Below are 24142 nucleotides of genomic sequence, written 5' to 3'. Positions count from 1 at the left end.
GTTGCCGAGGGAAAAATGTAATTGTAAATTACCAATGCTTATATGCAATAAGATTTCTACTTTTCCTACTTCATGGAGTGTAATACATATTATTCTTTGGCTTCTTCATCCTCCGATTGGTGAGCGTCTCTATATTCAGCTACAACATGTATCAGCTGTATTTGGTCGCGCAATGAATATAACTAAGGCGAAATATAGAAATACATACAAATAAAGTATTTTTGTTGAAAGTCAAACTCAAGACCCCAACTGACTAAGCAGGCTCTCTAACCAACTGAGCTACGAGAGCTTGTTGCTTTCTTTTTTTCCAGTTCAAAACAATTAATCTCTTATTTCATCAATTTGCCATAAAATTCAAATATAGCTACGAATGGTAAATATAATATAAATTTTTGATGCATCGCGTAATTTTTATATTAATTTGAAGTAGTTGTAGGGTCTATAAACATAAATCATGGATCTCCTTCTGCCACCAAACATCACCTTTAATGATCATACGCGAATTCTTGATATAAAATGTTAAAAGCACATGAGCAATTTGCGACATTTATAAAAAGAAAATAATGAGAAATGATACAAGGAATAGCTGGAGAGTATTTTTACTATAGTGAGAAATAAATAAGTAAATGTCATAAAAATAATTATATTGTGGATGTCCATTTATTACTCCGCTATAGATAATCTTCCTGAAGAAAATTATCCATTTAGTACTCTGTTGAAGTTTATCTACAAGCAGCTGATGCAGGCAGGTTGCAAGCAGCTCAATGAAATAATTTGCAGCAGCTTCTTATTAAACAGGCAGGTTGCAAGCAGCTCATGCAGATAGCTTACAAGCAGCTAAAGAAAAGCCTTACAGCTGCTTCCTGAAAAGCCTCGCAGCTGCTTCATTTCTTCTATAAATAGAGAAGTTTTCAGTTCATTATGTACATAAGTTTAAAGTTTGAATAATATATCAGTTTCTCTCTATACTTGTCTTTACTTTACTGTCTTTATTTTATAACACGTTATCAGCACGAGCCTCTGCCATCTCGAGAAAATACTTTGAAAGTATCAGAGGTACGAACTTTCTTTTTCTAAATAATGTCAAATCTTTCTAAACTTGAGTTTGTAGCCCTGGATATATCGGGCAAAAGCTACATGTCTTGGGTGCTTGATGCCGAAATTCATCTTGATGCGATGGGTCTGGCAGACACCATCAAAGATAAAAATCAGGCATCAAACCAAGACCGTGTTAAAGCAATGATATTCCTACGCCATCACCTTGATGAGGGCCTGAAAATGGAATATCTTACTATTAAAGATCCAGTCATACTGTGGAATAATTTGAAAGATAGATATGACTACCTGAAGATGGTCGTTCTTCCACAGGCACGTTATGATTGGACTCATCTAAGGCTACAAAATTTTAAATCTATCCGTGAGTATAATTCTGCTATGTTCAGAATTATTTTCCAATTGAAACTATGTGGTGATAATATTACTGATCATGATATGTTGGAGAAAACTTTCATCACTTTTCATGCCTCGAATATGCTCCTGCAGCAGCAATATCGAGAGATGGGATTCAAAAAGTATTCTGAACTTATCTCACATCTTCTTGTAGCCGAGCAACATAATGGGCTATTAATGAAAAACCATGAAAGCCGACCTACTGGTTCTTGTCCATTCCCTGAAGTGAATGAGATGAACTTCCACCAAGCTAAGCGTGGAAGAGGACGTAGCCCCAGTCGTGGTCATGGCCGTGGTCGGGGAGGAAACTCTAATCGTGGTAATAACAATGCACTAAAGAACCCTCCTCACCACCAGCAGTGGAAAAGGAAGGAACAAAAGCATGAAGCGGTGCAAGCAGCAAAGCCAGAAAATGCATGCTATAGATGTGGAGGAAAAGGGCACTGGTCACGTACATGTAGTACGCCAAAGCACCTGGTTGATATGTATTAAGCCTCCCTGAAGAAGACAGAGAAAAATGCTGAAACAAATTTTATTTCTGAAGATAATTTAGACTTCATGCATTTGGATGTAGCTGATTATTTTGCACTCCTAGAAGGAGAAACAAGTCATGTGATCGGTAGTGAATCTGTAGAAATGTAAATATTTTAATTTTTGTTGTTTGTAGTAGATAGTATGGCTATGTAATTGTTGTACATAAATAAAAGTTATGCTTTGAAAATGATGTTCACTATCATATTTATTTTGTTTATGTCATTTTGAAGAATATGGATAATCCTCAAATTGTGTTTGGATCAAAGACCAATCATGAAGATATTTGTGTAATTGATAGTGGAACAACTCATGCCATATTCAAAGATCGGAAATACTTTTCTTATTTGCATTAAGGAAAAAGAAAATGTTTCAACAATTTCTGGTAATATAAGTTTGATTGAAGGCTCCGGAAGAGCTACTGTATTTCTGTCTAAGGGAACAAAACTTATTATCGACAATGCATTGTTCTCCTCCAAGTCTCGAAGAAACTTGTTGAGTTTTATAGATATCCGCCGAAATGGGTATCATGTTGAGACAATAGATGAAATGAATATGGAATATCTTTGTATTACAAAGAATATTTCTGGCCAGAAATGCATTGTAGAAAAATTACCAACTTTATCTTCTGGCTTATACTATTCAAAGATTAGTACAGTTGAAGCACACTCTATTGTAAACCAGAAGTTTACTGATTAAAATACTTTTGTGCTTTGGCATGGCCATTTGGGCTATCCTGGATCAATAATGATGAGACGAATTACTGAAAATTCGAGTGGGCATCCATTAAAGAACCTGAAGATTCTTACAAATGATGAATTTTCTTGTGATGCTTGTTATCAAGGCAAAATGATCACTAGACCATCACTAATGAAGGTAGGCATTGAGTCCCCTGCCTTTTTAGAACGTATACATGGGGATATATGTGGACCTATTCACCCACCAAGTGGGTTGTTTAGATATTTTATGGTCCTAATAGATGCATCTTCAAGATGGTCTCATGTGTACCTACTATCATCTTGCAACCTGCGTTTGCAAAGCTATTAGCCCAAATAATTCGATTAAGGGCACAATTCCCAGATTATCCTATAAAGGCTATTCGCCTTGATAATGCTGTAGAATTCTCATCTCAAGCTTTTGATGATTACTGTCTATCAGTTGGGATAAAAGTTGAACATCCTGTAGCTTATGTTCATACTCAAAATGGCCTTGTAGAGTCATTTATTAAACGCCTGCAATTGATAGCAAGACCGCTACTTATGAAAACACAATTGCCCACTACTGTTTGGGGCCATGCTATCTTGCATGCAACATCACTTATCCGTCTCAGACCGATACATTATAATAAATATTCTCCGTCACAATTGGTTTTTTGTCATGAATCAAATATTGCCCATCTACGAATTTTTGGATGTGCTGTATATGTGCCAGTAGCACCATCACAGCGTAGTAAGATGGGCCCCCAAAGAAGGTTAGAAATATATATTGGGTTTGAATCACCCTCTATTATTCGCTATCTTGAACCATTGATGGGAGATTTATTTACTGCTCGATTTGCAGATTATCGATTTGATAAAACAAATTTTCCACAATTATTGGGAGAGAAAAAGGAAATCAAAAGAAAAATTGTGTGAAAAGTTTTATCATTATCTCACTTTGATCTACGTACCCCTATATGTAATCAGGAGGTCCAGAAGATCATCCATTTACAGAATATAGCAAATCAAATGCCAGACGCATTCACTGATTTGAAAAGGATAACTAAGTCGCATATCCCTGCAGAGAATGTGCATATCCGAATTGATGTCCAAGCAGGACCATCTACTAGCATGAGAGCTAGTGAATCTAAAGAACGCCTGAAGCGTGGTAGACCTTTGGGTTCTAAGGATCGAAATCCTAGAAAAAAAATCGACAAATGATCAAAATGATATTATAAAGGGATCTCCTGAAGAGACCCAAGATCTGATTAGTTCTGAGATTCCTGAAGAAATCAATGAACCCAAGACTCAAGTGAGTGAGGAACTTTTAATAAGTTCTACTGGTGATGGGATTAATTTAAATCGATCTGAAATAGTGGTGGATAATATTTTTGCATATAATGTTGCACTTAACATTATGCAAGATAGTGAGAATCTTGAACCCCGATCTATCGAAGAATGTCGACAAAGATCTGATTGGCCAAAATGGCAAGAGTCAATTCAATCGGAATTGAAGTCACTTGCTAAAAGAGAGGTCTTTGGACCAGTAGTCCAAACACCTGCTGGTATAAAGTCAGTTGGTCATAGATGGGTTTTTGTGCGAAAAAAGAATGATAAAAATGAAGTTGAAAGATACAAGGCTCGCCTTGTTGCACAAGGATTCTCACAACGATCTGGAGTCGATTATGAAGAAACATATTCACCAGTTATGGATGCCATAACATTTCGATATCTCATCAGTTTAGCCTTACGTGAAAGGCTTGAAATACATCTAATGGATGTAGTTACAGCTTATCTGTACGGGTCACTTGATAATAAAATTTACATGAAAATCCCTGAAGGATTTAAAATGTCTGAAGCATATTCAAAATCTCTGGAAATGTACTCAATCAGATTACAAAGATCTTTGTACGGTTTAAACCAATCTGGGCGCATGTGGTATAATCGCCTCAGTGAATATTTGCTGAAAGAGGGTTATATAAATGATGTTATTTGTCCATGTATTTTTATAAAGAAAATGACTTCAGAATTTGTTATACTTGCTGTTTATGTTGATGACATAAATCTTGTTGGAACTTCAGAAGAGTTCCAAAAGGCAATTGAATATCTTAAGAAAGAATTTGAGATGAAAGATCTTGGAAAGACAAAACTTTGTCTTGGTCTGCAAATTGAACATTTAGCAGACGGGATCTTTATCCATCAATCTGCCTATACAGAAAGGGTCTTAAAACGCTTTTACATAGACAAAGCGCACCCATTGAGTACACCAATGGTTGTTCGATCACTTGAAGTGAATAAAGATTTGTTCCGACCTCCAGAAGAGGATGAGGAACTCCTTGGTCCCGAAGTACCCTATCTCAGTGCAATTGGTGCACTAATGTATCTTGCTAATGCTACAAGGCTTGACATAGCATTTTCTGCTAATTTACTAGCAAGATATAGTTCTTCTCCTACACGGAGACATTGGAACGGGATTAAGCATATATTGCGATATTTAAAGGGAACTCTTGATATGAATTTATTTTATGCTAACAAAGATAGTGCAGATCTTGTTGGTTATGCAGATGCAGGTTATTTATCTGATCCCCATAAAGCTAGATCTCAAACCGGGTACGTGTTTACATGTAGAGGTACTATCATATCATGGCGCTCCACAAAGAAATCTATTGTTGCTACTTCTTCAAATCATGCTGAAATAATAGCTATTCATGAAGCAAGTAGGGAATGCGTATGGTTGAGATCAATAATTTATTTTATTCGAGAAAAATGTGGTTTGGAATGTGAGAAAAGACCCACAATTTTATACGAAGACAATGCTGCATGCATAGCCCAATTGAAGGGAGGATTTATAAAAGGAGATAGAACGAAGCACATTTCACCAAAATTATTCTACACACACGATCTTCAGAAAAATAGTGACATTGATGTGCAACAAATCCGTTCAAGTGACAATCCGACAGATTTATTCACTAAATCTTTACCAACTTCAACTTTTGAGAAGATGGTATACAAGATTGGAATGCGGAGACTCAAATATTTGAAACAAGATTTTAATCAGGGGGAGTAAAATACGCGATGTACTATTTTTTCTTTACTATGGTTTTTTCCCACAGGGTTTTCCTTATAAGGTTTTTAATGAGGCAGCTAGCAATGCGTATTACTAAATATGTGTACTCTTTTCCCTTCACTAGGATTTTTTCCACATGGTTTTTTCCTAGTAAGGTTTTAACGAGGCACAATACCTTTTAATGAACATCTAAGGGGGAGTGTTATAAAAATAATTATATTGTGGATGTCCATTTATTACTCCGCTATAGATAATCTTCTTGAAGAAGATTATCCATTTAGTACTCTGTTGAAGTTTATCTGCAAGCAGCTGATGCAGGCAGGTTGCAAGCAGCTCAATGAAATAATTTGCAGCAGCTTCTTATTAAACAGGCAGGTTGCAAGCAGTTCATGCAGACAGCTTACAAGCAGCTAAAGAAAAGCCTTGCAGTTGCTTCCTGAAAAGCCTCGCAGCTGCTTCATTTCTTCTATAAATAGAGGAGTTTTCAGTTCATTATGTACATAAGTTTAAAGTTTGAATAATATATCAGTTTCTCTCTATACTTGTCTTTACTTTACTGTCTTTATTTTATAACAGTAAATAAATTCTTTTCAAAAAACTTTAACGGTCTGTAGGTGCGAGGAAAACGAAAAAAAGACGTGAGAAAAGCTTGTTTGATTTTGGTATTTAATCTAAAATAAGCAAACATTAAATGATGTATTTTGGGTTTAGGATGTTCATTCACTTCATTACAACAATTTATTTAATTTAAGCAAAACGACAACTTGGAGAAACATTTTCCAAAGATAAAGACAAGTTCCATATATTTTCATAAGTCATAACCACACGTCAGCTTTCATTTTCATAGGATCTTTTCAATCTTGCCTTTCTGGCACCCAAACAGATCCTTGTCAGCATCAGACAGCATCTTTAGCCTATAATGTTTCCTTCTTTGAACTCTTCTTCTCTAACCTCGGATTGTTAGTTTAACTTAAACTTAAAGCGAACATATTTTCATTTTTATTCTCCTAAGTACAAAACCTTGTTTGATTCACACTCAATTTCAAATTATGAAAGTTTAAACAGAAAACAAAACAAAAACTAGATTCAATAGTATTGTCAAATTCTTAAAGGGGAGTAAATTGGTTGCATGTTTCGTTTTTTTTAATCGAAATCGTATAATTTTAATTAAAAAATTATTGAATGTTTAATGTACATAATAATTATCTGAACAATTACGCATATTTTCCAGCTCAAACCATGTTGAATATATCGTTATTCTTACAGTACAATATAAACTATTCTTTAAATGGTATATTCTTTTATAGAAATTGATTTCATTTTTAACATTAGATGCAAGATTAGGTCACGTAGTATTCATCTTTAAACGATAATTTCGTTTAATAGAAGGTAAAATCCTTAATTTAGAACGTGAGCCGCAAGATTAGGTCACAATTTAATTAAGGAGGCATTAGTGATTAGTCAATCTTTTGACTCAATCTACCTCTATTATTTTGGGTTTTGATTTTGTTTTTGTGGCTACCAAAACCTGGAATATAGTATCACGTGGACTCCATCCTGGAAATATCAGGACAACCAAAAAGAAAATGATAGCCCACAGGAAAAAATGATCATAGTCATAAGTTTGGTCATTAGAAACGTGAAAAAATAAGGGGCCGAGAAGATTTAATCTCCACCTAAAATCTATAGTTGGGTTTGAAAAAATTTAATCTCCACATTAAATTAGCATTAAGTTATACAATGGTTGTTACCTTTTGTTTTCTCATGCGTAATACATGCATAAATATATGCAAAAATTCATGTCCATTCTATACGAAATATTATATGAAATAAAAGTACGGGTACTAGCAATACATGGATTAAAGTTTTACATTGATAATATAAACCCTCATAATAATAAATATATATTTTTATTTTATTAAAAGACAAAATAAATATTTTAAATTATACATTATATACTAATTTGTGATATATCAACCATTCAACAAGTAATTCATGAATCACTAATCCATGTATTATTATAATACCTATATTACAATCCCTGCTTTATTAATGTATCTCTACCTAACTTGTCGAGTGCGAAATTTACAGCGTCCAGTAGCCGCATTTTCCTTGCAAAAACCCCTGATAAAAAAGCGAACTTACAGGTAGGAGAGAGAGAGAGATAGAGAAGTACATAAGAAGGAGAGGAGAGCTAAGAGCTTTACCATTACACTCTTCCTCTTCTTCTCTTAATTTCTCTCTTTCCCTTTTTCAAATCACTGCTAAAAGCTCTGTCTTTTCTCCTACTTCTATCACAATGTTCTCATTGAACGGAAGCAGTTTTACGGTAATAACTTTTGTAACACAATTTTTTATTTTTTATTTTTAAAAAAAGAGACGAATAAGCCAGATTAATTAATTCTACAAATGTTTGTTACAGCAGATGATCTTACGTGCCTTTTTTTTTCGGCAGAACAATTCGGTATCTGGGGTTTCAAGATGTTTGACTCAGTCTCCGAAAAGGATGTCAGTTCCAATGGTGGTGGTGGCGTCTGTGAGCTCAAATGTCAAACCTGGAGACCGGAATGTTAGTATTTTAATGGAGAATACTTTAAAGGAGATGAAGGAAGATGCTCCATTTATTGAAAAAGATTCAAAATCGGCGGTCAGTGGAGGAGTCGGCGACGTCTACGGCGAGGATAGTGCCACTGAAGATCAAACTATTACCCCTTGGACTCACTCTGTTGCTAGGTTTAAACATTTGACCTTTTCATTTATGTTTCGACAATTCCAATGCACTGATCTGATTTTCGGATTTTTTTATTTTTTTGTTTTTTCAATCTGTGTTTATTTTCTTCGACTAATTATTAGTAGTAGATTCTTTTAAAGAATGAATTTTTTTGCCCTGGACAGATTTTATTTGTTTTTATTGTAAAATGCCACTTGGATTGGACTTTTATGGTATGTTTATAATTTTTTTATATAACCAGAAAAATAGAAAATAAATAAATCAGACATATTTTAACCCTTTGCTATATATAAAGTGCCTCTGGTTTCTGTACACGACAATTTGGGTGATTTCTATATTTGGCTTAGTGAATTCAAAAGTATCCATTTTTGTTAAAAATATTCAAAAATATTTTTTTATTTGAACTCACCTGAAAATGGTGTCATGGTTGCGTTGATCAACTTCAATATTTTTTGGTGTTTAAAAGGATGAACAGCTTTACATTAAAAATGAAAGAAAGAAGAGGATAAACAGCTGAATTTGACAAGTGCTCTTTTATGTCCATTATGAATATGATTTGGTTGTTTGGTGAGCAGCGGATACTCATTGTTGCGTGATCCAAACTACAACAAAGGGCTTGCATTCAGTGAGAAAGAAAGGGATTCCCACTATTTGCGGGGTCTTCTTCCTCCTGTAGTTGTTGATCAGGAGCTTCAGGTTGTCCATATTGGTTTTTGCATATTCTTGATTTATGTTTCTCCCAGTCTTCCCCTCCCTGATCAAATGGAAGCTCACTGTTTAACTGCATCACTGTGTCATTTTTCTTGTCTCAGGTTGAGAAATTGATGAACAATCTGCGTCAGTATGATGTACCACTGCAAAGGTACATAGCTATGATGGATCTTCAGGTATTAGCACAAATGATTTTTATAATGCTCGGTTTCTGCTCTCTGTTAAGTTATACTAAGTTGAGCATGATGACAATATAATATTTGGAGTCTGATTACACCTGGGACGTCCCAAACAAATAGATCTTAGTTGGATCACGTCCATCTACATCTTTATGCCCAACTTTATTGGCCTCGTAATACACAAATTCTTGCTGTATGCATCCTGTTGCAGGAGAGAAATGAAAGGCTATTCTACAAGCTTCTCATGGAAAACGTAGAAGAGCTGCTCCCGGTAGTTTATACACCAACAGTAGGCGAAGCATGCCAGAAGTATGGTAGCATCTTCAGACGTCCTCAAGGTCTTTTTATCAGCTTGAAAGAAAAGTATGTATTGGGAACTCAATAGATAATTCTCAATTTAGTGGCCCGAGGTTTTTTCTTATTTCATTTTAAACTGAAATGTGGTAGCCATTTGCAGAGGCAAAATTCTTGAGGTATTAAAGAATTGGCCTGAGAAGAAAATTCAAGTAATTGTTGTAACTGATGGAGAACGAATATTGGGCCTTGGGGACCTAGGTTGCCAGGTATGTTGTATTTGAACTTCACTCAAATTATTTGAAATCATCTTAGGTGAATGTCAAGGAATAACAGAAAACTAGTTTTTGTCTTATAACTGATGCTCCCAGATCCTCTATGCACCAATTTATTTTTTAACATACCTACTACATATCTGTTAGCATATTTATCTTATGTTTCTAAAGGCATGTTACTGAAAATCATTGCATCTTGACAGGGAATGGGGATACCTGTGGGGAAACTCTCTTTATACACCGCTCTTGGAGGCGTTCGGCCGTCAGCTGTAAGTTTCTGTAGGGAAAATGTAACGGTTGCTAGAAATGGACATGATGCCTTTCTTTCACAAATAGTGTTGTATCTTGATTACCCTTTCTCCCTTTTCAGTGCTTGCCGATAACCATTGATGTGGGCACAAACAATGAGAAATTGTTAAAAGATGAATTTTACATTGGGCTCAAGCAAAGAAGAGCTAGAGGACAGGTTCACAATTTTATTTCCTACAATGCTAGGTCTTAAAGTGCATCTCATAGATGGTTGTATATCTTCTTTACTTTCTTTACTTGATGCTTCTTCTATATTCAGGAATATGCTGAACTCCTGGATGAATTTATGTCTGCTGTCAAGCAGAATTAAGGTGAGAAAGTGCTCATTCAGGTTGGTTTTCTTCTGACTAAGTTGTACATATGTAAATCGAACTTCACTTTGTGTTCTAACTTCATTATATACATCACTAGTTTGAAGACTTTGCGAATCATAACGCATTTGACCTTCTTGCAAAGTATGGAACTAACCACCTTGTTTTCAATGATGACATTCAGGTAAGATAAGGACTCATTCTTGTAAGGAGACGTAGGTGTGGCATTTGTATGATTGATACACGATGCTGTTACTAACATCTTCCTGTTCTGTGCTTTCTTACAGGGGACAGCATCTGTGGTCCTTGCAGGGCTCATGTCAGCACTAAACTTGGTGGGAGGAACCTTAGCAGAGAATACATTTTTATTCCTGGGAGCTGGAGAGGTACATATTCCATCCATTGCAGAGCTGGATTTGATCATATATTAGTTATCCCTTCCATTCTCTGTTTCTTTAAATTTCCGTTTATGTTTGGTAAATCACTTGTTGACAATGCAGGCTGGTACTGGGATAGCAGAACTCATAGCTCTTGAGATGTCAAAGCAGGTTAGGACTTGAAGGAAGCAATTTGTCTATGTTTTGATTAGTGCTCTCCTGTCAAAAGTTTCAACCACCTTTAATACAATGAAATATGCGGTGTTTTATGCATTAGTCTTTCTTGTGTAGACTGGAGCCCCTCCAGAAGAGACGCGTAAGAAAATTTGGATGGTGGATTCTAAGGTATTTGAAATCCCCTGCATCATACTATATTTTATCCTTTCGATCATTCTGCCATCTTGAGCCGAGGGTCTTTCGGAAACAGTCTCTCTACCCCTTTGGGGTAGGGGTAAGGTCTGCGTACACACTACCCTCCCCAGGCCCCACTAGTGGGATTTTACTGGGTCGTCGTCGTCGTCGTTGTTGTCTATCATTCTGCCGCACTGCTATTTTACTATACTAAGCATCCACAAATCATTCTTCCTCTAGGGGTTGATTGTTAGGTCTCGTATGGCGTCACTTCAACATTTTAAGAGGCCCTGGGCTCATAACCATGAGCCAGTAAAAGAACTGGTGAATGCTGTGAAGGTACGAATACATCACCTCCTCCCTCTTTCGCGATCCCCCCCCCCCCCAAAACCAGTATCATTCTATTCTCAACTCGTATTAATTGTGTGCCAGTCGATTAAGCCAACCGTCTTGATTGGGTCTTCTGGAGCTGGGAAGACGTTTACTAAAGAAGTGGTACAAGCTATGGCAACCTTCAATGAGGTACTACTCCTCGTTCCTTGAACTCCTTCTTGGAGAAAAGCTACATTCTGCAGTCCCACCTGAGTTGGGTATTATGTATAAGAAAGAATAACGTACTGTTCTTAATGGCCTGCAATGCAGAAACCAATTATTTTTGCTCTCTCCAACCCAACATCACAGTCTGAATGTACTGCTGAGGAGGCTTATACATGGAGTGAGGTAAATTAACAGACAGTCAACTTTTTATATATGAACTTGGTATTGCTATGTCAATGCTCTTGTCTCCCATATGTTCTGATTTTAAGTTCTATAATATTTTCACGTTCCACTCAGGGAAGAGCCATTTTTGCTAGCGGGAGTCCATTTGCTCCAGTTGAGTACAAAGGGAAAGTCTTCGTGTCTGGCCAGGTTTGAGATGTCAAAACAATGTGGCTTACATTTCCTCTTAACAGGTATACAGTATGAGTACTAAATTTCTCTTTTATAGGCAAATAATGCATATATCTTTCCTGGGCTTGGTCTGGGACTGATAATTTCCGGTGCAATTCGCGTTCATGATGATATGCTCCTGGCAGCCTGTAAGTTCTGCAAATTATAATATCTGCTGTTAATTGCTCTCTCCTTTCTTAATAAATAAATATATTTGTGGAACAAAGAACAGCAGTAAATATAATTAACAACGAGAAGCTTAATTTTGCTGTTTTCAAGAGAGGGAATGGAGATTCTGTTCCCTGGCAATGCAAAAACGCTTCTATTTCTAGATTTTCTTGATTAAAATTCTTTGCATCTGCTATTACTCACATTTGACTTGGAATTGGCATCTTTCCAACCTCTACACTAAGGTGGTGCATTAACGAGTATGCTATGTTGCGCGGACTCTAAAAAATGTTGCTGCACCCGTGTGGAATCCTCCAAAAATACACTACTTCTGGAGGATCCAAAAGGCACCCGTAGACGTTTTTGGAAAGTCCAGGCAACATAGCAAGTATGAGAACCAGTTGCTTTTCAAGCATAAAAAAAAAGGAAAAGAGAGAAAAAAGAAAAATGAGAGCTAGTTGATGTTAATAAAAGTTGTATATGGAACTGCAAAACCAGGTCCGCTTTAGTTGCTCCAGTTGACACCATCACATAGTCCATCTTCTGTCCAACTACATTTTCATTCCAGTGGTCTCTCATGCTCTACGTCAAGCTATGCATTTTATACCTCTACTACTCCTAGATCATTTTACGTGATGTAGGTTGAATGCGATCCTTAAATTAAGAAGGTTGTATCTTGCTCAGACCTATAAATAGAGCTGAGGTTGTAGTTAAAGCCGCTAATAGAAAACCGAAATAACTAGTTATAGTAAGCATGAAAGGGGCTAAATTAAATGAAATATGTTCTTTTTATACATATGTTTAAAAAGACTTACCTAAGTTTCAAAGTTTATATTTGCTAGTTGTATACAGATTCATACCTACACAAGAAGCTTCTTACCTCCAACTTTGGTACATCGATAATGTCACATTATCTGAAGTAGTTTCATTGCAGCTGATATTATTCCAATTCCTTGTATTGGCTGGATTTTCACACAACGCCACAACTTGGTCACATCTTTAACCCCTGAAGCCCAAAAGAAAAAAGCAAAAGGAAAAAAAAAATACTCACTTATCACAACAATAATAACAAAGACTATCCCTTAATAGTTTAGGGACTCTGTAAGCTATAATAGATGTTCTAGGGACTCTGTAAGAAGATAGGAATTTTTGTTGTATATTTTGGTCCATCCCTCTGTAATTATGGCCAGCACAGCCTTTGTGCTTCTGAATATAAAACTAGTTACCATTTCAAAAAAACGACTGTCCCTTAATCCCAAGCAAGTTGAGATCAGCTATATGAATCCTCGCTATCCAAGTCGCTTAAATCTTAAAAGTAACATGGACAATGACTTCCGTTTCTGCTTCATAAACTCTTACATTTCTCTCTCCAATCTTTTCGTCTGAACAGCGGAAGCATTAGCAGCAGAAGTTAGTCAAGAGAACTTTGAGAAGGGACTAATATACCCACCATTTTCCAACATAAGAAAGATTTCAGCTCACATTGCTGCCAAGGTGGCAGCCAAAGCATATGAACTAGGTATCTAATTTTCTCCTCTACAATCTTGTCACTGTAAGACTTCACACTTTATATAGTATAATTTAGCAATTTTTTGATGTGTCTTTTTCATTGTCCAACAGGTTTGGCCACTCGTCTACCGCAACCTGAGAACCTAGTGGCATATGCTGAGAGTTGCATGTACAGCCCCAGTTACCGTAGCTACCGCTAGTCATTTTTTGTTGATTTGAAGATTAGTTAGTGCTCGAGATGTTCTTTTTTCAATCCTATGTAGGGAGCAGAAGTTTATAGTATGCCTTGTTACTTTTGTTAGATGGGAATGTAAATATTCCATGGTGATCATCATATTATATTAGTCGAAAGTCACCTATCCTAACTATCCTTTATCGTCAGTTGATGAAATATAAAAGTGGCAATGAAAACAGAAAAAATGGATGTCTCGTGGTTAGGGGTGTTCAAAACCGAATCGAAACCGAAAATCGAAGCTTAATGGCTTATTGGTATTGGTTTAACGGACGGGGAACATATTGAAATTTTTTTATTAACGGTTTATCGGTTTGGGGGCGGATTATTCAATTTTCTTAACGGATAATCCGTTAACCCGTTAAGAATATATATAATTTATTTTTATCTATATATATATATTAAATAATCAAAAACCCTTCTTCCACTTCCAGTACTCTATCTATTACTAATTTACTATTAGACATTTAGTTATAATTTACTATTCCAGTTAGTTACTATTAGATAATTTTGATGTCATGTGTTATACCCAGTGTTCTCTTCTTATTTCTTCTGATAGTTATAAATTGTTAATAGGCTCATCCCCAGAGATGATTCTACTGGGAAATACGCTGGAATGTAGCTCTATATTTCTTCTATTTAGCTCTCTTCTTAGGTGCCATATTCTATAGATTGGAATGTAGTCTGCTGAGCATAGGAATTTTATTTTGAGTCACAGCGGTCAGCAAACAATCCGATAAACCGTCCGATAAGAGCTAAACCGATACCAATCCGCCCGATATCTTATCGGGTGGCTAGCGGATTAATACATTTAAAAGCCGATAACCGATAAGCCAAACCGTTAAGAGTAAATAACCGCCCAATCCGCCCGATAAGCAGCCCTACTCGTGGTAAGTTTTAATGTTTTTGCGTCGTGTATCTATTTTCCACAGCGGAAACATGGAATATAAATCACTTAAGTTATGCATTTTGCCGGTCGGCCAAAAATAATGGAAAATGACATTTTTTAGCCGCTGTAAAAATAATAGTCAAAAAATATATAAATTTTACACGCTTTTTCGGTCACCAGATGTAAATAGTTTCTGGCACGGGCTAAAAGTGATAATAACCCAAAAATAATTATATCCACTAATAAAATATATGTATCATATATATATTAATATACAAAAAATATACATTTTTGCTATCTTCTTTTTTTTTCCGCTAGAAACATTTTGCTAGCTTGATTAATGTGATGTCTTTCCATATTAATAGTGGATTGGTTTGTTACGTTTAGATGACTGGCCGTTAGATATAGAACTATGCCGTTTGGAGAAACAAGATCGTTGTAGTATAGTGGTAAGTATTCCTGCATCTCACCCGGACGACGCGGGTTCGATCTCCGGCAACGGTGTTAATTTTTTATATTATTATATATTTCATCAAAGCTCTGAACAAGAATGAACAACGCCTACCAACTAAAAAGAATTTGTTGGATAGTATGACCAGAATAGATACTGTGGTGAAAATATCTGTAAAAATGTCACCCTAAAAGCTAGCTTTTGTATTGCTCAAATTTATGTTTAAATATTTGTTTACCGGAAAAATAGGATAACGTTAGATTTGTGTATGGTTCTAAGGATATGCGATACAATTTGATATAAATCGTGTAGAGAAATAGAGATATGTGTATTCTTGACTATGAGAATGCAAATAGTGAGCAACAAGAATTAATAAGATAAAGTAAAACAAGCACAAAGATATCTTTCAATATAAGAAGTGATTTTTTTTTTACGGTGTGTTGCCCTTGCTTACAATCCATGTCCCTCTTTATAGTAGAGGGATCCTATTTTATATATAATAAAAAATACGTTAGTGGAGAGCCCATGATGTATTGTCTTTTCCTCGATTTCCGCCAAGATGCTCTCCCATAGTGCGGTTGCAACGACCCTAGTCTGCGAGCTCGATACTGGCTCGAGCTTGGTATTGGATCGAGCCCTCGGCCTTGGCCCGAACTCGATTCTGACTTGGGGTCTCGGTATTCGGAGTGAGTGTTGGTCGGTCCATGCATCCTCGATAATCCCCGTTTTGCCTCGAAGTTCGATTTGGATATGGGCTCGATAATGATATCGAGCTTTTCATTGATCGGTCTTAGAGCTCGAAGCTCGCCGCTCTTACTTCGGACCTCGACCGAGCTTGCCATGCAAATATCCTTTGATCGAAACATTATCGTCTCGATCGGTCCGTACGACTGACTCAAATCTCGGAAAAGGATGTGGCGAGAAACGATATGATTTTCCAACAGCTCGATCAGATATATACTGACGTTTTTATCGATCCCGACCATGACGTATGTTATAGATGTCCCATCGGTTCGATTTTACCGAGGCATTTAATGTGTCAGACGGTGGTCGGCCACCTCTGATATTGAACCGTCATTGCTTCAATCTATAAATAGCCTTTCCTTCCACCATTCATCATTTTTACGTTTTCAATCTTCCAAATTTTGGAAGTTAATTTTCGTCTTTTCTGCGTTTTCTGCCTGTAAATCTGTGATTTTTACTGCAAACTCTTCCTCAGAACACCAAATACTTCCGTTCTTTGTTTGCGAAATTTTAAATGGCAAAAACGTCCAAAATTATTCCGCAAAAAGAGACAGTTTCTTCATCTCGACCTGCTGGTGGCGAGGATGTGGAAGAGCCCCGCCCTGAGGAATTCGTTCTAGTTGGGTGTTCGACCGTAGGCAATTTTAAAATTGAAAAGCCTTCTCCGAGACCGGGTCGGTGTGAGCCGATGTCGAGGTACCAATGTTCAATCACCGAAAAAGTTCTCGATAAAGTCATACAAGAATGCAACTGGGATAATAAATTCGTAGTAATCCCCTCGCCCGATGAATCAATTACTACCTACGTCGAAGGGTTCTTAAGTGTTTATACTTATCCTTTTACGTTGGGACTCCTAGAACCTGTCATCGTTGCCTTTTGTAAGAGGTACGATGTGACCCTCGGCCAAATCTACCCTTCCTTTTGGAGGATAGTGATTCTTCTTCGATTTTTCTCGAGCAAGGTCGAGGGGCGTATCTTCACCCTCGATCATCTTTTGCGTCCTTACAGTCCCCAACTTTATAGAGGAGGGCTTATCAAGCTTGCTTACCGAGCAACCAAAGCGCCATTCTCGAGCATAGACGAGACCCGGGATCGGGGTTGGATGGGCCGTTTTGTTCGAATCAGAACCTCGGATCTGATCCCTGCCGATGACTTGCCATTTCCCGAGAAATGGAATATGAGTCGTGAGTAAACGTTTCTTTTTGCCCGTTTTGATTTTGTGATTGCTTTCTATTTTGTTGACCTATTTTTCCTCATCACAGCCGTAACTCGAATGCCGGAACCGATCCCGGATCTTAGACAATGGGTCGAAAGCCTGGTGTTACAGAGACCGTATTCCGAGCGTGCTTGGGTCGAATTATCAAAGGGTCGATGAAAGGCCAGCAGTCATGGTAAATCTTTTTGTCGACTTTGTCTCTTTATCGATTTGTATGGTAAATCTCCCTCTTCCCTTTTGTAGGACTTGGAAAAGATGTAGTCATGAGGCCGCCATCTGGTGGCGAAGAAGTTCCTGTCCTGAAGCAGGTGAAAGAAAGGAAGAGAAAAGACGTATCGGGCTCCCCGAGCTTGGAAAAGAAGAAAACGGCTAAGAGATCTCGAAAGACGAAGGGGGGCTATGGTGTTATGTCTTCGGAAGCGGTCCGCCATTCAAGGGACGAGCCCGAAGAAGGAGAGGAGAATTTAGCCTGCGTACGGGCTAATGTTGTGATTCAATAGTCTTTCAATTTGGTAGAAGCAGATGAGGGAACCTTGGCCATAATCCCAAAACAAGAAGAAGCCGAGATTATCCCTTCTCGAGCTAAGATGATTGGAAGGGATACCGAGGGTGGATCTTATCGGACAGTAGAAAATGTTTCAAGGGATGAGTTTAGGATAGTTGACATTGGCGGATCCCCTCAAATTTCGGATGCCATGATTCGAGAGGCCGTCATGTTGGAGGATCGGTCCTATGAGGGTATTCAGGAGTCGGCCGATATCCACGATTTTCTGGAGGGGCTCGAGTCAGGTGCCTCAGAGAAGGTTACCGGTTTTGGTGGAATGTCGGTACCTAAAAAATGTATCATGGTCGGGTCCCACCGAGCCTTCATCGATTCATAAACTGGTGGACCAATTTTCGGCCTCGAGTATCGATCCCGACCGAAGGCGGAGGATAGTGCTCTCCGTACCTGCGGATACCCGAATCTTTCCTTCCCCTGTAGGGATTGCTAGTTACCTTCGGTCCTTGGTGACCGAAAAAGATAATTAGTGATGAATGCGGTGGGGCCCGGGGCCCGCCTGTCTCTTCAACGAGTCCCAACATGCTTTGAATCGGGTAACTCTGATGGCATTTTCGTTGCTTCTTTTACACAGAGTTGCAGGTAATTCTAATGGTTCTCCTTTTGTTTGCAGGCTTCGGTGTTACATCACGAGGCCTTTCATGACGTCGAGGTTCGGAGCCTCACTGAGAAGAGTGACTCGTACAAGCTTCTTAGTGAGAAACTTCGAGCAGATTTGACAGCGGCTCGGGAAGAACATGAGAAGATGGCTGAGCAGGTATTCCGAATGTTCCATGATAGTGAAGATGAAAAGGAGATAACCTCTAACGATCCGATTCTGCAGGTTCGGCATAGGATCGAGCAGATTGGACGGCTTAACTCATAGGTAGATGCGCTACTGGCCGAGGCAGAAGAATTTCAAAAGTGTATGGATAATCTTGCCTCGGAAAAGGAAGCCGTCGAAGCTCAGTTGGAGTTGTCATATGCCCAACTTCGATCCGCGAAGGAAAATGCTTTGGGGCTGATCGAAAAGATGAAAGAGCTTCAGCATCGGTTGGATTCGGCCAGTTTAGATAAAGCAGATTTGACCAAAGAACTCGAAGTGGGCAGATCTGAAGTGGTCGAGGCCAACAAAAGAGTCGATGCCAAAGTGGCTCAGTTCAGGATCGATGTCAAGGTTAATCAAGCCAAAGCTGCGAGCATGGTCGAACATGTAAAGTGACAGGCTCGGAGAGAGGCTCTAGAGGAGGTCAGAGTTCAGGGCTTCGATGTTGGGGCCGAGATTGAAGTCGCCAGGGCAGAGGAGAACAAAGCTCGGAGGTTGGCCTTTCCTGAGGAGGACTCCGATGACTCGGGGGAGTCTGAAGACGAGGGCGATCCCGAGAATACGGCCTCCGATGAAGATTGAGTCATTTAGGGCCTTAGGTCGATCGCTGTGTTCTTTAATACCGAAATCGCTTTCGGTTTTTGTATAAAGAATCTCCTTTTGGAAGAGTAGCCGCCTCTGTACAAAAAAATTATAAATATAAATCTTTCTTCTTTTTGAAGAAAAATAGCCTTTCAAACTAAATATATAGTTTGAATTTAAATCTCTGTTGCCTTCGGGCCTTGTGAGTAGTTTTGCTCGAAATCGAAATAAAAGTAGCCCGTAGGCTTAGTAGTCGAGTGAATGATTTGAACCCGAAATAATGTAGCCCGTAGGCATAATGGTCGAGTGAGTGCTTGCTCGAACTCGAAATAAAAGTAGCACGTAGGCTTAGCAGTCGAGTGAATGATTCGAACTTGATGCAATGTAGCCCATAGGCGTAATAGTCGAGTGAGTGCTTGCTCGAACTCGAAATAAAAGTATCCCGTAGGCTTAGTAGTCTAGTGAGTGATTCGAACTCGAAATAATGTAGCCTGTAGGCGTAATAGTCGAGTGAGTGTTTGCTCGAACTCGAAATAAAAGTAGTCTGTAGGCTTAGTAGTCGAGTGAATGATTAGAGCTCGAAATAATGTAGCCCGTAGGCGTAACGGTCGAGTGAGTGCTTGCTCGAACTCGAAATAAAAGTAACTCGTAGGCTTTAGTAGTCGAATGAGTGATTCGAACTCGAAATAATATAGCTCGTAGGCGTAATAGTCGAGTGAGTGTTTGCTCGAACTCGAAATAAAAGTAGCCCGTAGGCTTAGTAGTTGAGTGAATGATTCGAACTCGAAATAAGGTAGCCCGTAGGCGTAATAGTCGAGTGAGTGCTTGCTCGAACTCGAAATAAAAGTAGCCCGTAGGCTTAGTAGTAGAGTGAATGATTCAAACTCGAAATAATGTAGCACGTAGGCATAATAGTCGAGTGGGTGTTTGTTCGAACTCAAAATAAAAGTAGCCCGTAGGCTTAGTAGTCGAGTGAATGATTCGAACTCGAAATAATGTAGCCCGTAGGCGTAATAGTCGAGTGAGTGCTTGCTCGAACTTGAAATAAAAGTAGCCCGTAGGCTTAGTAGTCGAGTAAATGATTCAAACTTGAAATAAAAGTAGCTCGTAGGCGTAATAGTCGAGTGAGTGCTTGCTCGAACTCGAAATAAAAGTAGCCCATAGGCTTAGTAGTCGAATGAATGATTCGAACTCGAAATAATATAGCCCGTAGGCGTAATAGTCGAGTGAGTGTTTGCTCGAACTCAAAATAAAAGTAGCCTGTAGGCTTAGTAGTCGAATGAATGATTTGAACTCGAAATAATGTAGCCCGTAGGCATAATGGTCGAGCGAGCGCTTGCTCGAACTCGATCCGGTTTGCATAATAAATCTTGAACATAGAATATCGGTAAAGAAGAGGGCTTTCTTTGCAAGTCATTATACATGGGTTTATGTTTTGCGTCAGGGCTCGGGCCAACTACATAAGCATGGTTCGCCTTGACCATTTGGCTCTTACAACGTTTCCTGTTGAGACACTGTTTGTCATGAAATAATGAAATAACTTCCTTTGCACCGAGCTTGATAATCACCATAGATGCGTTCAATGATAAAGCCCCCTAGTACACGAGGTTGATTTGAAAGAGGCCTTGGATACTCAGCAGTAGTATCGTTTCCGCTATATGGCTGGTATCGATCTCCGGTCGACTTTTGCTTTTTTATAACGGACCTAGAAATCAACTGGTCATCTTCAACTCTTATTTTGGATTAATATCGATTGTGCATATCAGTCCAAGTAATAGCTGGGTACTCGATCAGATTTAGCTTTAGCCGCTGTGAAGCCATCGAGCTCTGCTTGTTTAGACCTTGAGTGAAAGCTTAAACAGCCCAATCGTTTGCTACTGGTGGTAGATCCATTCGTTCCATTTGAAAACGAGATACGAACTCCCTTAGCATCTCGTTATCCTTTTGTATTACCTTGAACAGGTCCGACTTTCTGGTTTCGACCTTTATGGCTCCGGCATGTGCTTTTACGAAGCAATCTGCAAGCATAGCAAAAGAATCAACAGAGTTAGATGGTAAATTATGATACCATAACATTACCCCCTTTGACACGGGTTTCACCGAATTTCTTTAATAATACAGATTCGATCTCATCATCTTCCAAATTATTGCCCTTGATGGCACACGTGTAAGAAGTGACGTGCTCGTTGGGGTCGGCGTTCCGTTATATTTGGGTATTTCGGGCATACAGAATTTTTTGGGGATTGGTTTTGGGGCTGCACTCGAGGAAAAAGGCTTTTGAATGAATTTTTTCGAATCTATCCCTTTTATCATTGGTGGAGCTCCCGGGATCTGATCGACCCTGGAATTATATGTTTCCACTTTTTTATCATTGACTTCGACTCTTTTGTGAGTTCTTCGAGCAATTTAGTAATTTCGGGAGTAGTCCCCGATTTTTGCTCATTTGACTTCACTATGGCTGGTTCCGTTCTATGGGAGATTTCTCGAAGCGGATTGGGCTCTGGTCTGCTTTGTTCCTGAGTTTGGCTCTGCGACTGAGCTATCGCTATTTGCTGGGTTTGTAACATCTCGAAGATCATCCATAAGCTGACTCTGATCTCCTCCATATTTATGGGAGTCTCGAGTTACGGATCGAGTATCACCTCGAATGCTTCTTTCTGGTTCGGAACGTTGATGCGCCTCTAGAGCTATTTGTGAATTTACATCCAACGGTACTTCGGCTCGAATTTCGGGTGCTTCGATTCGAGCCTCAGTGCCACCACCGAGTGGCCTTCCGGCCCCGGGTGTCAAGTTGTTGGTTTCATCTTGAAGGCCGGCTTCGTGGTCGATAGGCAAAGCCATTGCTGATTTGAAGTTGTAAGCTGGTGTGTATCATAGATTTATATCAGACAATCACTGTTATCCTTAGCCCCACGGTGGGTGCCAAACTGTTTACCGAAAAAATTGGGTAACGTTAGATTTGTGTATGATTCTAAGGATATGCGATACAATTCGATATAAATCATATAGAGAAATAGAGATATGTGTATTCTTGACTATGAGAATGCAAATAGTGAGCAACAAGAATGAATAAGATAAAGTAAAACAAGCACATAGGGATATCTTTCAATATGATAAGTGATTTTTTGTTACAGTGTGTTGCCCTTGCTTACAATCCATGTCCCTCTTTATAGTAGAGGGGTCCTATTTTATATATAATAAAAAATACGTTAGTGGAGAGCCCATGATGTATTGTCTTTTCCTCGATTTTCGCCAAGATGCTCTCCCATAGTGCGGTTGCAACGGCCCTAGTCTGCGAGCTCGATACTGGCTCGAGCTTGGTATTGGATCGAGCCCTCAGCCTTGGCCCGAGCTCGATTCTGACTTGGGGTCTCGGTATTCGGGGTGAGTGTTGGTCGGTCCATGCATTCTCGATAATCTCCGCTTTACCTCGAAGTTCGATTTGGATATGGGCTCGATAATGATATCGAGCTTGTCATTGATTAGTCTTAGAGATCGAAGCTCGCCGCCCTTACTTCGGACCTCGACCGAGCTTGCCATGCAGATATCTTTTGATCGAAACATTATCGTCTCGATCGATCCGTACGACTGACTCAAAACCGTATACAATATTCTCTTGAGAGCACATTCTTCTTGCAAAATTAATAAACTGGTATTATTTTTTTGTCAAAGATGGGATAATTCTCTAGAGATATATGCCTCACTCAAGAGTTTATGCAAAAAAAAAAGAAAAAAAATGTGATGGCACCTGCAACACATATAGGGAACCAACGAATACTTTAACAATTGGATGAGATGTGATATTTTTTTTTTTTTGCGAGGGTGGGAGGGGAGGAGAAAGCAGTAAAAAGAAGTAAAAAGGAATAAAGCTAGAACTATCTCTAATCGTTTAGTCCAATACTTTATCTCAATTTTTGCAGTTTAGACAGATCCACTATACGCCAACCAATCATTGGGTTTTCTCTTTAGGATTTTTTTGTTTCCTATATAATATTTACTCCTAATTTTGTATATTACACGCCTTTAACAAGAATTACTTATAAATTATATACAATCAATTATTAATATGGGATTTAGTTACATCTTTTTCTTATTTTCTCTCAGCTCCTCTTTTAATAAGACTCCTTCCTATTCAACCCACCCTAGGTAGAATATTGATGTCCGTCAAAAACTGCCAGAAATATGGAAATTAGGCTTTCCAGAAGGAAATAAAAAGTTGATCCAGCATTTTGAAATTAAAATGAGGGGTGCCTTATTTATAGATCTTGAATTTTTGCAATAAAGTAGAAGTAAATCATTACTGTTAAGAAAGATTATGCAACTTTTCTTTTGTACTGCTATTTAGGCATATATTTAGTTAATCCACTTATATTCCCTCCTAAAAGGATAATATCAGAATACACATATCCTGGATTTCACAACATTGATGACAGCAATGGGATCTCAAAGTCTTGTGTAGGTTGTTATCTTTATTTTCTTTTTTTTTTTGGTTATATGTTGTCTTTATTTTCTAAATAGACAACTTGTTCTTCTTTAATTTCGTACCATTTTTGTCGCATTATTCTCGCAGTAAGCATTGACCCAATTGTCCCGGCAATAACGACTAATAGAACATCATACGCAATAAAAATAAATTTCATACAACTAATTATATAATATATAATTTATCTATAATTTTCAAACATCATTTCTACCCAATTAAATACAACTACAACATCATACAACTTAAATATAAATTTTATACAATGTCTTTTGTATATATTTTGTAAATGAT

General features: G+C 38.2%; 1 pseudogene; it reads left to right on the top strand.

The window, feature by feature from the left end:
• Window positions 1-7858: 7858 nt before the first annotated feature.
• LOC107784258 (NADP-dependent malic enzyme, chloroplastic-like) lies at window positions 7859-14323 on the top strand (annotated as a pseudogene).
• The last annotated feature ends 9819 nt before the right edge of the window (window positions 14324-24142 follow it).

Source organism: Nicotiana tabacum, chromosome 4 (genome assembly GCF_000715075.1).
Source record: "Nicotiana tabacum cultivar K326 chromosome 4, ASM71507v2, whole genome shotgun sequence".
Taxonomy (NCBI): domain Eukaryota; kingdom Viridiplantae; phylum Streptophyta; class Magnoliopsida; order Solanales; family Solanaceae; genus Nicotiana; species Nicotiana tabacum.
Note: the sequence above shows the minus strand (reverse complement) of the source record. Positions and strands in the feature narration are given on the sequence as shown.